General features: G+C 39.6%; 1 protein-coding gene and 1 long non-coding RNA gene across 2 annotated transcripts in view; one reads left to right on the top strand and one right to left on the bottom strand.

Moving 5' to 3' along the window:
• Positions 1 to 16,422, bottom strand: part of LOC111197509 (NACHT, LRR and PYD domains-containing protein 12-like) — a 592,302-nt gene that overhangs the window by 542,389 nt on the left and 33,491 nt on the right. The window lies entirely within an intron of this gene.
• On the top strand, positions 3,397 to 4,686 carry LOC125785687 (uncharacterized). Its single transcript, XR_007428013.1, has 2 exons — positions 3,397 to 3,616; positions 4,473 to 4,686. It is a non-coding gene; the product is annotated as an uncharacterized LOC125785687 (long non-coding RNA).

Raw genomic sequence — 16,422 nt, 5'->3', positions numbered from 1 at the left:
ATGGAGTGTGGGGTATGTGTGCTGTGGAGTGTGTGTGGTTTAAAGTGTATGTGGTGTGGGGTATGTGTGGTGTGGAGTGTGTGGTGTGAATTGTGTGTGGTATGTGTGTGGTATGTGTGGGGTGGAGTGTGTGGTGTGGGGTATGTGAGTTGTGGAGTGTGTGTGGTTTAAAGTGTGTGTGGTGTGGGGTTTGTGTGGTGTGGAGTGTGTGTGGTGTGGGGTATGTGTGGATTGAAGTTTGTGTGTGGTGTGGGGTTTGAAGTGTGTGTGGTGTGGGGTTTGTGTGGTGTGGAGTGTGTGTGGTGTGGGGTATGTGTGGTTTGAAGTGTGGGGTATGTGTGGTTTGAAGTGTGTGTGGTGTGGGGTATGTGTGGTTTGAAGTGAGTGTGGTGTGGGGTATGTGTGGTTTGAAGTGAGTGTGGTGTGGGGTATGTGTGGTTTGAAGTGTGTGTGGTGTGGGGTTTGTGTGGTTTGAAGTGTGTGTGGTGTGGGGTTTGTGTGGTGTGGAGTGTGTGGTGTGGGGTATGTGTGGATTGAAGTGTGTGTGGTGTGGGGTATGTGTGGTTTGAAGTGTGTGTGGTTTAAAGTGTGTGTGGTGTGGGGTATGTGTGGTGTGGAGTGTGTGGTGTGAATTGTGTGTGGTATGTTTGGGGTGGAGTGTGTGTGGTTTGGGCTATGTGAGCTGTGGAGTGTGTGTGGTTTAAAGTGTGTGTGGTGTGGGGTTTGTGTGGTGTGGAGTTTGTGTGGTGTGGGGTATGTGTGGTTTGAAGTGTGTGTGGTGTGGGGTATGTGTGGTTTGAAGTGTGGGGTATGTGTGGTTTGAAGTGAGTGTGGTGTGGGGTATGTGTGGTTTGAAGTGAGTGTGGTGTGGGGTATGTGTGGTTTGACGTGTGTGTGGTGTGGGGTTTGTGTGGTTTGAAGTGTGTGTGGTGTGGGGTTTGTGTGGTTTGAAGTGTGTTTGGTGTGGGGTTTGTGTGGTGTGGAGTGTGTGTGGTGTGGGGTATGTGTGGTTTGAAGTGTGTGTGGTGTGGGGTATGTGAGCTGTGGAGTGTGTGTGTGGTATGGAGTGTGTGGGATATGTGTGCTGTGGAGTGTGTGTGTGTGGTATGGAGTGTCTGGGGTGTGGGGTATGTGTGGTGTGGAGTGTGTGTGGTGTAGGGTATATGAGCTGTGGAGTTTGTGTGTGGTTTAAAGTGTATGTGGTGTGGGGTATGTGTGGTGTGGAGTGTGTGGTGTGGGGTGTGTAGTGTGTGGTATGTGTGGGGTGGAGTGTGTGGTGTGGGGTATGTGAGCTGTGGAATGTGTGTGGTTTAAAGTGTGTGTGGTGTGGGGTTTGTGTGGTGTGGAGTGTGTGTGGTGTGGGGTATGTGTGGATTGAAGTGTGTGTGGTGTGGGGTATGTGTGGTTTGAAGTGTGTGTGGTGTGGGGTTTGAAGTGTGTGTGGTGTGGGGTTTGAAGTGTGTGTGGTGTGGGGTTTGTGTGGTGTGGAGTGTGTGTGGTGTGGGGTATGTGTGGTTTGAAGTGTGTGTGGTGTGGGGTATGTGAGCTGTGGAGTGTGTGTGTGGTATGGAGTGTGTGGGGTGTGGGGTATGTGTGCTGTGGAGTGTGTGTGTGGTATGGAGTGTGTGGGGTGTGGGGTATGTGTGGTGTGGAGTGTGTGTGGTGTGGGGTATATGAGCTGTGGAGTTTGTGTGTGGTTTAAAGTGTATGTGGTGTGGGGTATGTGTGGTGTGGAGTGTGTGGTGTGGGGTGTGAAGTGTGTGGTATGTGTGTGGTGGAGTGTGTGGTGTGGGGTATGTGAGCTGCGGAGTGTGTGTGTGGTTTAAAGTGTGTGTGTGGTGTGGAGTGTGTGTGGTGTGGGGTATGTGTGGATTGAAGTGTGTGTGGTGTGGGGTATGTGTGGTTTGAAGTGTGTGTGGTGTGGGGTTTGAAGTGTGTGTGGTGTGAGGTTTGTGTGGTGTGGAGTGTGTGTGGTGTGGGTATGTGTGGTTTGAAGTGTGGTTTAAAGTGTGTGTGGGGTGGAGTGTGTGTGGTGTGGGGTATGTGTGGTGTGGAGTGTGTGGGGTGGAGTGTGTTTGGTGTGGGGTATGTGTGGTGTGGAATGTGTGTAAGGTGTGGTGTGGACTGTGTGTGGTGTGCTGTGTGTGTAGTGTGGTATTGGTTCTGGTGTGGGTTGTGTTCAGCAGTATCTTCTCCATACAGATACAGTACTGAGGAGCAGGGCAGAGAGGGGGGCCGTGCGCAGGATCGGCTGGTGTGTGTGAGATGGCCAACATTCCGCCCATTCATTCCTATGGGGAAAGTTCGTACGATAATTTTACGAAAACCGTAAATCGTATCGGTGAGATCAGCATATCGTCTGAAACGTCTCTGCAAGTTCTGTATGTCTTGTGAATTTCGTGGTTCTAGCTCAAAAATTGTGACTTTTAGAGCCGTTTGAAAAAAGTGTGAATGGAAGTCTATGGGAAAAAATCTGACTTTGGCGGACCACCAATCGGACCCTGGTGGTCCGATCACTTAGAAAAGCACAAGCACACCCCGCGGCAATAGGTTCTATCATCTTGTGAAGTTTCGTGGTTCTGGCTTGAAAACTGTAGGAGGAGAAACTGTTTATAAAATTTACCGAGAATAATAATAATAATAATAATAAGATTTCGAAGAACAATAAGTTGGCTTTTCCAAGCCAACTTAATAATAAGATTACGAAGAACAGTAAGTTGGCTTTTCCAAGCCAACTTAATAATAATAAGAAGAATAAGAAGAACAGTAAGTTGGCTTTGACAAGCCAACTTAATAACAGATAGCAGTGAGAAGAACAGTGAGAATAGTGGTAATTAGTTTAATCTAAACACTTAAAACTCTTCTTATTCAGGTACAGCAGCTAATAAATGCTCTTTCTCCTCAGAAACTTCAGCAGCGTTTAGCTACAGCCAGTAATTTACCCGCTTCTGAACTTAAACTGCGCCTAAAACCAGCATTTAATTAGTCTAGATTAGTCTAAACTTCTTTAATCTCATCAACTTACCCATAAATTATTAGTGTTTCCTCCGTTTATTAAACAGTTTAAGAGAAACGGGGCTAATTCACTGCTAACTCTGTTAGCTGCTAACAGGCTAATGTGACAGGAATCTGACAGGAGAGCGCCTCGCGCCGAATCACAGCGCGCATAAAGAGCGCGTGAGGGCAGCGCTAATATAAACTACTGCTTTAAAATCACCTGAAACTCACCTAAAATCACCTGAAATAACCTAAACTCACATAAAATCACCTGAACTCACCTGTCTCACTTCTTCTAGAAACACCCAGGAGGAGTACTGATCTACAAACGCTGAAATAACCGAGTTATTAATGATCATATTCCCTGATCCTTCCGCCGGGAAATGTAGTGCACTGCTATGGGCCCTTTTCACAGAGCTTGATGACGTGTTTCCGGTTTGGTTTAGCAGGGTAAACACAGCGGCGCTAGAATGGAGTTCACTGCTGTCTCTGCACAAACTTCTATTGATTTCTTTCTCCGACATCTCACTGATTATAGATGAGGTATCAGTAGCGAAAATATCGAAGGTTGAAAAGGATTACAAGCTTTTTGTCGAGGAATACATCTTTAATTTTGAGGGTAAGTAGTTATTTTTATACAAGTTAGCGAGGCTTCCAATTCAGTTAGGTTAGCTACCGCTAACTAGCGAGCTTGCTAACTTAGATAGACAACAGTACGTCAAGTAATGCTAAGTAGCTGTTTAGTTAATGTTTTCTTTTCTGTTTTAACCATTACTGTAGCTACTGCCCAGGATCTGATGTGCTTATTTAAGGCTTTGAGTTGGATAGAAGACAGAACTGTTTTTCCCTTGTATATACAGTTTCAAACACAGTGCAGGTGGTTTAGGAAAGTTAATCGACAGGGAGAAAAAAAATATATTAAACCACATTTAACCCTAGTTATCTTGTACGTAGGTGAAACAGTTCAGGTAAGCCTAAGATGATTCTATGTGTTGCTAGCTTCCCACTAGGTAGGTTAAGCCAGTGGCCAAAGTTAGTCGTCTGTGATGATGATGATTAGCCATTTAGTCGAAATCGACTTTCGGCCACTTTATGGATCTGTTCTCTCCACGCGTTCCTGTCCTCGACGATTACTTTGAGTTCTGCAATTGTTTTGCTGGTGGCCCATGTGATTGTATCAAGCCAGCGTATTCTTTGCCGTCCTCTTCTTCTTCTACAGTCGTCTGTAGTGAAGCAGATATACCAACCACTTGTAGAATGTGAAGGTCAAGTGTTAATTTGTCCATCATATTAAATTTTTGCTTGGTTTTTAGGAGGTTAACTTATTCAGGTAGATTGTTTAGGGTCAGCCAAGAGGTTAAAGATGTAGTAGTAATTGTGAATGGCTTAAATATAGATATGAACATTTGGTGCTTTTTGTACCGTTTAAAAAATGTTTCTCAGAGCTGACAGTATGTCTGTGCTTTGCATTACAGGTGACTTCATACCACCCAGATCCTGTGGAGGTAATAAAGACATCGTGCAAGTGTTGCGGGGAAGGCCTTTTCCAATCATACTATTGCTCTGCTTTATCAGATTGCCCATTAAAGCACCATGGGCTTTAAAACAGTCTCTCTCCCAGCAGCATGTTCTGTTATAGTTTGTTTTTTGTGGAAATATGGAATTTTCTAAATAAACTTGTATTCTTTGCTTGAATTGTCTTTTTATGTAGCGCAGAGCCAGCAACAAGCAAGAAAACATTTCAGTTCATTGACATTTTGTTTACTGAATCAATCTATTTGTATTGGGTGTCATGGAACTATTTTACATTTTAATTAACTTTAAAAATCAGGATATTTTGGGTAAACATAACATTTTGGTTGTGCTTCAAAAAATGCATAATTTCTGACAACTAGCTATATTGTTTAAACTGTATATTTAGAATATTGTATTTCCTGCAATGGTATGCCTAGTGAATACAGTCGTAACCAAATCATCTATGACTTTGTCTACAGATAAAACAAATACAAAGCACCTGGGACAAGAGGATTAAAATGTATTTCATTTATTATATTTATAAAACACTCAAATTTAAAAAATCTAAAAATACAAAAAACAAATGAAGCTCACATGGTAAGTTAAAGCTAAAATATTTAGACAGAATTTTGTACTGAGTCAAGGAAAATTGTGTGGAAAAAGTGGAACTCTTCTTTAGTTGAGCAGAAATGGTTAAGCCTAGGTTGGTCTGCAAGCTGTTTTATTTAATTCTCCAGCTCAATCACTTTTTGCTCCAGCTCCCTTATTCGTGCAGCTGCAGCGTCCACTTTGCCTGCAACAAAAGGGGGGAAAAAATACATTAGCTTAGTTTTATATTGACAGATAATCTGACAAAATTTAAGTCAAACTCTGAATTGACCTATATTGTACACCAATTACTAATTAGGTAAACTGGTATATTTTACTGTGCTATGTTTAGCTAACAAATACTGGTATTCTTTGGTATAATACATAAACCATACTTGTGCTTGGAAAGTTTTTAAACAACAAATGATATCTCGGACACAAGTCAGTAATTCAGGTAAACATGCCAAATTGACCCTTTATTTAGGTAAATATTGAATATTTAGCCTTTATTTAGGCAAGTTAGACTTCAAATAAGTATTTCAATTTTAAACTTTATTCAGGTACGAATTGTAGGTGTAGACTTTATTCAGGTAAGTATTGCATATTAAGACTTTATTTAAATAAGTATAGCATATTTAGACTTTATTCAGGTATTAATTGTAAGTTTAAACTTTATTCAAGTAAATATTGCATATTAAGACTTTATCCAAATAATTATATCTTATTAAGACTTTATTCAGTTATGAATTGTAAGTTTATACGGTTATTCAGTATATATTGTATCTCCAATGTTATTTTGGTAGGTATCCTGTCTTGAGACTATTACTCAGGTAATTATTAATTATTCAAATGGATATTTAGGTAGCTGGCTTGTGTATTTATTGTGTAAGCGACCACAGACAGCCAGAATTGTACAGAGAATTTGGCTAGAAATATTAGAGGAATTACCCTTTAATTACTTTGCTAAAGTAAACTGGTTTACAATTTTTATATATTTTATATATTTATTAGGAAAAAAAATAAATATATAGACATTAATACTGGACTCCTAAAGCATTAACACAATATTACAGGTTTTACATTTTTTGTTGCACCCCAATCATAAAATATTAAGGATTCCAGGAGCAAATATAATAATAAATACTATTTAACTGTATGTCTTTGTAACCCGTATGTCAGTTCTAATACAGTGTGAAAAGCAATGCACAGAAATTAAGAGCCTGGCCCTTTAAGAGAAGGCTGTTTCTGCCGTATTTTGTTAAGTATTGGTCGCCATAGTAACTCGCGCCATTTACGACGGCATGCGCTCATTTTAATGTATAGTGTGAGAGCAGAGAATCTCATACGACTTTGTGCTGCAGAAGCTGGTGGCTAACAGTTGAGCTCCGAAGCAGCTGCATTTACTAGCAGCTAAATAGCTTCTTGCTGTACTGAAGCCCTTCGTTTGCCTCTCGTACATGCTTAACTTCTCTTGTTATGATAGGTAGGTTCTCTGAATATTTAATTTATAATATTCTGATTATAAAAATGGGTGGATTGATTTTATTAGTGGTTATTGGTGCTATTAAGCAGCATTTTGGTTCCGTATTACTGGTTGACTGCTTGATTGTAGAGTTAGTTTCCACTATGTTAAAAAGGGTATAAAATATGCACTATTTTCAACATGATGTGTGTTTTATTTGGAGGTGTATTTAAGCCAAATGTCCTCTGCAGCAATATATATTTTAGCTGTATCTCTTATGGGCTAACATACGAAGTTGTGTATTTCATATGCTTCTGTTACTGTTAAAAACTGTTAAAAAAGGTTTTATGAGCTGCAATTACGGTTTAAAACGAAATGTATTTTGTTTTGTTGTTTTGCATTAAATATTTGGAATATGAATATAGAAAAATAGTCTCAAAATACGACTTTGTGCTGCAGAAGCTGGTCGCTAACAGTTGAGCTCCGAAGCAGCTGCATTTACTAGCAGCTAAATATCTTCTTGCTGTACTGAAGCCCTCCATTTGCCTCTCGTACATGCTTAACTTCTCTTATTATGATAGGCTGTGGACTGCACTGAGGACCGGGTGCAGCAGGACTGAACCGTAACAAGTGCTGGACTTCAACACTGTGTCAGTGAGGGAATCTGAGTTTGGCTATTCTTACTGGACTGCAGGTGGGGCCAGAGATCTCAGAACAGTTTTTTTTTTATGGGTACCCATAGTTTTTTTTTTGTGCTTTTTTAATTTTTTTTCCTTGGAGAGATTTTTTTTTTTTTTTGAGAGAGACAATTTTTTTTCTTTCTTCTTCTCTGAACTAAATGGACAAGCTCCATACCTACTTGAATACATACTTGTTAAAGGACTGAAACGGTGCTAATTTGATTTTAAATGTGACTGAATTTGTTTCTGGACCATTTCAATAGAGTGAAGTTCAAGAGTTAAAGTTGAACACTCTAATTCAAGAGAACATTTGTGGTGTATCAAAAATCACATTTATTATATATATACAGTGCCCTCCATAATTATTGGCACCCCTGGTTAAGATGTGTTCTTTAGCTTCTCATAAATTGAGTTTTGTTCAAAATAATATAGGACCACGATGGGAAAAAAAGTAAAGTCCAACCTTTAACTCAAGTAAATTTTAAGGGGGAAATAAAATCCCTGACTAAGAAATAATTATTCTTCATAAAATCACCTGTTCCACAATTATTGGCACCCCTAACAATTCTTAGGAAATAAATTTAATAAAAGTATTTCTGTCACTTCTACAGTAGTTTACGAAGTTGATCAGAGTATGTAGGAACATTTAATTAGTAATTCACAACTTCCTGTTTCCCTGGGGTATAAATATGACGTGACACAGAGGCCATTTATCTTCAACATGGGAAAGACAAAGGAACATACCATTCAAGTGAGGCAGATGTGTGTTGACCTTCACAAGTCAGGCAATGGCTACAAGAAAATCGCTACTCACCTACACCTGTCCATATCTACTGTCAGAGGAATTATTAAGAAGTTTAAAACAACTGGAACAGTGGTAAACAAGCCTGGACGAGGACGCAAGTTTATTTTGCCACCACGCACAGTGAGGAGGATGATAAGAGAAATAAAAAGTTCTCCAAAGCTCACTGTTACAGAATTGCAACAAATGGTAGCTTCTTGGGGTCACAAAGTCTCCAAAACAACCATCAGGCGCTATCTACATGCCAACAAGCTGTTTGGGAGGCATGCACGGAAGAAACCATTTCTCACTCACAATCATAAACGCAAACGTTTGGAGTTTGCTAAGCGGTACTGGGACTTCAACTGGGACCGTGTGCTTTGGTCAGATGAAACAAAGATAGAGCTTTTTGGCAACAAATGCTCTAAGTGGGTCTGGCGTAACACAAGAGCTGAGTATGCAGAAAAGCACCTCATGCCCACTGTGAAATACGGCGGGGGATCAGTGATGCTGTGGGCCTGTTTCTCTTCTAAAGGCCCTGGGAACCTTGTTAGGGTGCATGGCATCATGAATGCTCTAAAATACCAGGACATTTTAAAACAAAATCTGGTGGCTTCTGCCCGAAAGCTGAAGATGGGTCGTCACTGGGTCTTTCAGCAAGATAATGACCCTAAACATGTGGCCAAATCTACACAGAAATGGTTCACCGCACACAGAATCAAGCTCCTCCCATGGCCATCTCAGTCCCCAGACCTCAACCCCATTGAAAACCTGTGGGGTGAGCTGAAGAGGAGAGTGCAGAGGAGAGGACCCAGGTCGTTGGATGATTTAGAGAGAATGTGCAAAGAGGAATGGTCAAAGATCCCTCTTTCTGTATTCTCCCATCTTGTGAAACATTACAGGAGAAGATTAGGTGCTGTTTTGTTGGCAAAAGGGGGTTGTACAAAGTATTAACATCAGGGGTGCTAATAATTGTGGCACACATGATTTGATGTTAAATAATTATTTCTTAATGTGGGATTTTTTTCCTACTGAATAAATTCACTTCAGTTAAAGGTTGTATTTTACTCTTTTTTTCCATCGTGGTCCTATATTATTTTGAACAAAACTCAATTTATGAGAAGCTAAAGAACACATCTTAACCAGGGGTGCCAATAATTATGGAGGGCACTGTATATATATTTTTTTGTTTATTGTTTGGTTTAATACTGAAGTGAGCTGTATAAGGATTTTTTTTCTTTTCACAACAGCAGAAAAGTATGTTCCAGTTCAAGAAAGTATATATATATATATATATATATATATATATATATATATATATATATATATATATATAAAATTATTTTTTTTTTTTGAACATACGATAGTATACAGCTATCAGAACCCCCAAATAAAATTTCTTTCTTTCCAGTACTTCACAATATTTGTATTTCATTACTTGGTTACATCTTCGTGATGTATTTTAATTTAATAAAGGTGCTAAAACTAATAATATTTAATTTACCCATATAAACTAACAAATAGCTATTTCTATTAATATTTTATATTTTACAAGATACATAAATAAATTAAAAAATAAAACTATTTTAAAAACAACTACTGGTACTACTTACTACTTTTAATATTAGCAATGACAGCAAAAACATTACTAATAATTCACTAATATACTATTAAACATATTTAATAATTCTTTATTAATTGAATAAATGTAATTTTGTCTGTGATACTATTCTGGCTACTAAAAGCTGATGATCAACTGGCTGGTGTTCTGGCTACAGAAAGCTGATTGGCTGGTGTTCTGGCTATTGAGATCCGATCAGCTGATGTTCTGGCTACAGATTGAGAATGGCTGGGATTACATTTACATTTATGGTATTTACCAGACGCCCTTATCCAGAGCGACTTACAACAGTGCTTCGTTTACTTCAAAATATCCAGAGCTAGTTTGTAGAGACAAGGATCAAGAGATACACAGAGCTTTGATAATATTTAGAACCCCAGGAGAATTTATTTATTATTTAAAGATCAGTTAAGAAAGTATTTTAAGATGAGTCTTTATTTAGAGTTTGAACACCACAAGTGACTCTGCTGTTCTGATACCCATTGGAAGTTGGTTTCATCACCTTGGTCCTGCAGCACAGAGAAGAGTCTGGATGTTTGTTTTCTGTTGGTTATTCTGAGGGATAGTTGGTCAAGCTGAGCCGAACAGGAAGCTCCAAGAGCTCCTGGTACAGATCTGGCTTTGACCATCATTGCCAACAAGTAGGAAGGAGCAGTTCCATTTTTTGGCTTTGTAGCTGACTAGCTGACATGACCCAGGCAGAATAAAAGCACAACATTTTAAGAATTTACAGCCACGGGCGAACACGGATTCTGGTTTGAAGCCTGTGCGATACGATAGCAAGAAACGGCAGAGCCAGTGGATGAGTTTGTGGGCGGTCTAAAGGAAAACTGGATCCGCTTGAGCGGTCGTTTTCTGCTGGGTCCTAGCGCTTGATCAGTCTCTATTTAATATAGCGTGACTGGTTCTTAACCATAAAAACAGCAGGGGACCAAAACTGGCTTTTGAAAAAGTGCAGGGGACATGCAGCAGTGAAATGGATGGAATGTGGGAGTAGAGGGCTGTTGGTGGCAGCAAATGAGGGTGATAGAAGGGGGAGGTAGAAGGCAAGAGAGGGCAGCTAGTGGCAGCACAAGAGAGCGGTAGAGAAAAAAGGGTATGAGAGGGCAAACAAAGGCGTGGCAGTAGGTGGCAGCAAAGGACAGAAGAGACTTTGGGGCAGCAGTGAATGATGAAAGTGGAAGGTAGAAGGCAAGAGAGGGCAGTTATGGACAGCAGTAGAGGGTTACTACATCCTGAAGGTGTCAGCCTTAGTAGGGGGCCCAGTAGAGGGCAAAGAATGACATTGTGGCAGCAGTAGAGGGTAACGTGTAGCAGAGAAGAAAAAGAACTGTTTATAAAGTACTATTATTTTATTTGAATTCGCCAAAATACGTTCTAACACTTGTTTCTGTAAGCATACAACTCCATCTACTGGTCAGATCGAGTATAGCGTTCTTATGAAAACAGCTACCCTCCATTTTCTAGTTCAGTCTGGTTTTGACTCTGAAAGAGAATGGTAGGTTCAGTTCTACTCTCCATTTTGCTTAAGTGTGTTGGGGTACTTCTAAGTCTAATTTTGTACTAATATTACATAGTATGTACTTTTACTTGAAAAATAAGTACTGGATTGATTTTTTCCCAAAATGTTATCTATTTTGAGCTATTTGGCTCCCAGCTTCAACTAATTAATTTAGCAATGTCGACCATGTGGTTGTGATGTATTTGCCTTCTAGCTACAGCTAGTTAACTTAGCATTGTTTTATTTAATTATATTGTGCTTATACTGTAATATTTCAGTCTGGTTTTGACTCTGAAAGAGAATGCTGTTGAGTGTGGAGAAGTCTACTGATAAGCTGCTGTTTTCTGTCCAATTTTATACAACCAGACAACCAGTAAATGCTCAGAACCAACTCTGCTGTGCAGTTTCTTTATTGAGGGACCAAGACGAGGGGGTTACAAACGCGCTCTGGAATTATAATAAAAAAAAATTCTTGCAGAAAGAGAATCGAAATGCAGGAGGGGGCGGCCCCGGACGATCTGTCTGAGTCCCTTTTTGATTGACAGTGAAATGAGCAAATCAGTGGCGATCTTTTGGTGTAAACATCCGCGCTGGGAGCTTTTAACTTTCATTCTGTTCTGAGTTGAACCGGAGACTTTCCTAATCCTTATAGCGGCATTTTCTTTATTAAAAACCACTAGCGACAAATCTAGCTTCTATTTCTGCTGTTTTTTTCTGTAGCTGCTTGTGTTTGGAGACTGACCTCTATCACTCTTTCTGACTTCTATCATTCTTTCTGACTTCTATCACTCTTTCTGACTTCTATCACTCTTTCTGACTTCTATTGCAGTTTCTGTTCAGCGTGTGCTACTGAGCCCCTCCACCGTCACAAAACACTCACAGACGGACACACTTCACACTAGCCTTGCTCCAGTCCCTAGCTAGGTAGCAAGCTGCACATAATATCAGACAGTTTTAATGTTGTGGACGGATTTTGGAGAAGCCATTTGAGAGTCTTCCTCATGAATAAAAACTTTATAGTTAAACAGCAGGGCAGATCAACTGCTCAGATTAATTTGGTGTAAAAGGTGTGGAAAAGTAACAGGTATTTTTAGCTGTACTGATATGATAAAGTGAGCTGGCTGACTGGAAGTGCGGTAATAAATAAAATGTACTGTTGGCCTCTTGATGAATCCATCTCAGGGAGGGTAGAATTTAGTATAAATAAAATAAACCGACACATTTTAAGATGTAGGCCGAAATTGAGCTTCCCCTTCTTGAAAAACCAGCATACGCCACTGATCTGAAGGTTCGTCACCTCTCGCATGAACTTCTAGCCAATCACGGTGCAGGAGGGGGCAGGGCTTTTGTTGTCTGAATACTGGTGTAAAAAAAAAGTTGATGCAGTGGATGTAAGGCGCTTTATCCTGCCTGTATTTAAAATCTGAACAGCACCACCACCTGCTGTCTGCTCTATAAACTACACACACATAAACTACAAATAAGAGAGCACTTAAACATTATATGTTTTTCCTTGATTTTACCAAATTGAAAACCTCTGGAATATAATCAAAAGGAAGATCCATCAAACCAAACTGAACTGCTTGAATTTTTACACCAGAAGTAAAGCAGCATAAAGTTATCCAAAAGCAGTGTGTAAGACTGGTGGAGGAGAACATGATGCCAAGATGCATGAAACTGTGATTAAGAACCAGGGTTATTCCACCAAATATTGATTATTTCTGAACTCTTAAAACTTTATGAATTTCTTTGCATTATTTGAGGTCTGAAAGTTCTGCATCTTTTTTGTTATTTCAGACATTTCTAATTTTCTGTAAATAAATGCTCTAAATGAGAATATTTTTATTTGGAAGAAACGCTGTCCATAGTTTTTAGAATAAAACAACAATGTTAATTTTACTCAAACATAAACCTATAAATAGAAACTGATTCAGAAACTGAAGTGATCTCAATTTTTTTTCAGAGCTGTAGACTGACTGATCCTTTACTGATTCCAGAGAGAAATTCTGCACATCCAGTAGGAGCTATACATAGACCACAAGAAGAGCAGTGATAGTTTTATTTACTAAAAATGAATACATTCAACCCACATGGTAAACATAGCTAAGTTAGCTAGCTTTAGCTAGAAAGCAAATACATCACAACCACATGGTCGACAGTGCTAAGCTAATTAGTTGAAGATGGAAGCTAAATAGCTCGAAATAGATTAAATTTTAGGTCAAAAAACAATCCAGTACTTATTTTTTTTCAAGTAAAAGTAGATACTGTGTCAAATTAGTGCAAAATTATGACTTAGAAGTACCCCAACAAACTTAAACAAAATGGAGAGTACAACTGAACCTACCATTCTCTTTCAGAGTCAAAACCAGACTGACCTAGAAAATGGAGGGTAGCTGTTTTCCTAGGAACTCTATACTCTATCTGACCAGTAGATGGCGTTGTATGCTCACAGAAACAAGTGTTTATATGTATTTCCTAATAGAACGTATTTTGTAAAAAGCCGGCCAGAAAAAATCCCCAGGAACAGTTAGAGGAACAGTGGTGCGAGAATGTACCCGGGAAGGGTACTCCACACAAAACATCGCCAAACACATGCCCGATTGCCAGAATAGAGGAATAATTTTAGTATTTTAAATTGTGCAATTATTTAAACTGACATGCATTTCAGCAGAGCAGTAAATATGATCAAATTCCCCATCTTTTTATTTCAGAAACATACCAGACATCTTTAGAATCACAATTACAACCTGAATTATACAATTTATTAAAAAGTCCTTTAACTGCAAATCTACTTCTCAATACACCAAACCAAAATTAGGCAATATATTGTACACTTATCCATTTAACTTTATACCACATATCATCAAAACTCATCAGATTTACATATTTATGATGAAATGATGTCCGACAGGCAGCAGTTTGTTTCAGTTTGGTGTTTCCTCACTTACACCTCTTTCCCCCCAGTCTGTCTACGTTCTCAGAGCTCAGTACCGCCCCCTATTTTACACTGTGTTTCCTGCAGGTGAGAAATTGCAGCAGTAAGGGAGATAAATCTGGTTTATAATTCTGCGACGTGTCGATGTGTTATCTACAGCAGGGGTTCTCAACCTTTTCTACATTACGGCCCACCTGTTTACAACTTGAAAGCGCCAAGCCCCCCTAAAAAAAAAAAAAAAAAAATATATATATATATATATATATATATATATATATATATATATATATATATATATATATATAATAACAACCATAATAAAATATCAGAGTATATAAAAAATGTATAATAATACAAAAAAAAAAAAAAAAACTCTTGAAACCGTAACTTTACCCTGAAACTGTGAGATTTAGGCTTTCCAAATATAGTACATGAACTTCTTACTGGAAACATGCTCTAATATTGTGCTTCCTTTGTATTTTTACCTTTAAATATACACATAAGAGTAGCACGGTTTGACAGGTGAGCACAACTCGACAGAACACCAGATGACTCGGCTCACCGTGTGTGGGCGTGTCCGTGACGTTCTTTAATTAAAATGAAGCAACAGGTGTGGTCAATCATAAGTTTAAGGTTTTTAATCAACCTCACTGTGATCTATAGTTCTATAAATCCGTTTTCAGCTTCTCCTCCGTGGCTGAAAGGCAGCTGTTCTGTATTTGAGAGGCTCGTGTGTGTGTGTGTGTCTCTCTCACACACAGCTGAACTGTTTTGCCGGCTGCGCTCGTGCAGCGGCTCTCTCTGTTTAAATGAATGGGATGTGCTGTGCTGGTGGACGGGGAGAGAGTGCGTCTTTCTTGCGGGCGCTCCGCACTACTAAAATTTGATTTCAATAGTTTGCGGGCCGCGAGTTTGAAACTCCTGATTTAAAGCGCTCACTACAGACAACTGTCTTCCTCTGAGGGTGAGCCTGCGGCCCCCGGTTGAGAAACCCTGATCTAAAGCGTAGTGTGTGCGAGTGTGCCCTGTGCAGCCGTGAGCATTTATACTTGTGCGATGGACTGTCTGTGTCGCGTCAAGGAAGGCAAATAATCAGCGTTAATTTATACCCTGTTTATTTCCATTAATTAATCACAGAAAAAAAATAAGGCGTTAAAAATTGGTGCTTATTAATCACATTCCTTGATGCCCTTTAATCCAGATATTTAACTAAGCGACAAAGACAGCAGACCCTGTGATTGGTCCGCTGAGCCTTGTGTTCCCGCCCATACATTCCAGCGATACAGCTATACCAAAACAAAAGTATAAACACTCACAGCTGTGTATTGCTCTCGCGCTCACACACACTAAACACACACACTATACACACACGCACACACTATACACACACACAGGGTTATTCTATTTTACACAGAGTCAATGAGGAGCCAGAACTATAAAATCCAACCCCTGCATAGAGGGGCTGAGTAAAGGTGGTGTAGAATGTGTGTAAGTGTGTGAGAGTGTGTGAGTGTGTATCAGAGGAGACTCTGTAGAAGGACAGAGTGCCGGAGGGACAGTCCACATACACTCCTACTCTCCTACAGTCGGAGGGACGAGTGGGGACATCAGTGATGTTATCATTATGTTGAACAGAATAACTGTCATCAGTGCAGATCAGACTCCAGGAGTTTCTATTCTCTCCAAACGAACAGTCTGATGCTGTTCCTTTCCTGCTGATGGTTTTATAACTCAGAGCTACAGCAGCTGCTCCTCTCCATTCAGCCTCCCAGTAACAGCGTCCAGTAACACCAGTTACTCTCTCTCTACTCAGAACCTGCGGACACCCATTAAATCTCTCTGGATGATCAGGATACGACTGCAGTTCCAGTCTCCTCTCCACCCTCCTGTTCTCCTCACTCAGAGACAGAAGAGGGTTTACTGTGTTTAGATCCAGTGTGAAATCACAGAACCCTGAAAACAAAAACACACACATTACACACACATTACACACACTACACACATATTACACACAATAAACACACATTACACAGACATTACACATTACACACACTACAAACACATTACACACAATACACACACATTACACACACATTACACATACATTACACACACCTTTGGCTGTGTACCTTCTTTTGAAAAATATTCTAAATAAAGTGCCCCTGTAGTGGGCTTTTGCTTGATTTTTGGTCTTGATTTCTACTTTCATTGGTCTAGTGCCCCCTACCTGCCACAGTGGTTGAGAATGTGGGCACGAGTGCTAGAACCTTCGGAGTAGACCTAGATAAGTAGAACCAACCACTAAAAAAAAAGAAAATGATAAAAAATAAAGTTTTCCTCTC

Source organism: Astyanax mexicanus, chromosome 1, assembly GCF_023375975.1.
Source record: "Astyanax mexicanus isolate ESR-SI-001 chromosome 1, AstMex3_surface, whole genome shotgun sequence".
Classification (NCBI taxonomy): Eukaryota; Metazoa; Chordata; class Actinopteri; order Characiformes; family Acestrorhamphidae; genus Astyanax; species Astyanax mexicanus.
This window is presented reverse-complemented; position numbering and strand designations above follow the sequence as displayed.